We start from the raw sequence: 840 nt of genomic DNA on the forward strand, positions 1-840 counted from the left end.
GGGGACGCGTCTCCGATCCCGCCGGCGGAGCGGGGAGCTGCGGAGTTCGCTGGGCCTGGGCACCCCGCGATCCCTGGCCCAACCCTCCAGCAGAGAATTGTGGGTTTCGCCCCTCGGGGGTCCCTAGAATCTCTGATCCCGCTTTTATACCAAAGTTGGGTTCTCTCGTGAGCCTCCGGGATCCCTGACCCAGCCTCCAGCAGAGAATTGCGGGGTTCGCCGGGCTGGGGAAGGTCCCCGGGACCTCCGCCCCCGCGGCGTCCCCAGCAGAGTGGCAAGGGAGAAAGAAACCTTACTTTCTCAGTTGGCTTCCGCCAAAGTCTGCCCTACAGCACTTGCAGAATGGTGTCGTTGGGGGAAGGGAACGACAAGACCCCCCGGAGTAGCCTGCACCTCCTCCACGCAGCTTGCACGACTAGGATACACAACTTTGTTCCCAACCTGGGGAGGCCAGCTCCTCCGTGCAGCAGCCCTGCAGCAATACCTTTGGTGTTTGCAGACTGTGCAAGCTCACTAGCAGCAGGAGCACAGCTCTCAGAGTTGGGGGTTGGGGGGCGTGGCCGCGCCCACTCCCGCCCAAACAGTCCGGGGAATATTCTAAAAAGTATCCAAAAGTTCTGCGCCGCGCGCGCCAGAAGAAAATATAAAAGGGCGCAACCCCCCACTACTCTGCATTGCGAGGACAGACTGCGGTGCTCTCGCCGCGCCTCCCGCTGCAGTGCACACGCCTCCCGCGCGCTCTCGGAAACCCAGCCGTCGGCTGGGCGCTTCCCTCGTAGCGGTCTTCGGACCAGAGAGGCGCCCTGAGACTATTTGCGCTTCTCTTTGGAGCACCATGTG

At 62.5% G+C, this 840-nt stretch overlaps 1 protein-coding gene across 1 annotated transcript in view; it reads left to right on the top strand.

Annotated features, from left to right (window-relative positions):
- The window catches only part of DMRT1 (doublesex and mab-3 related transcription factor 1), a 92,280-nt gene that overhangs the window by 464 nt on the left and 90,976 nt on the right, over positions 1 to 840 (top strand). The gene's annotated exons all lie outside the window — the stretch shown is intronic.

This window comes from Myotis davidii, unplaced genomic scaffold, assembly GCF_000327345.1.
Source record: "Myotis davidii unplaced genomic scaffold, ASM32734v1 scaffold616, whole genome shotgun sequence".
In the NCBI taxonomy this organism is placed as follows: Eukaryota; Metazoa; Chordata; class Mammalia; order Chiroptera; family Vespertilionidae; genus Myotis; species Myotis davidii.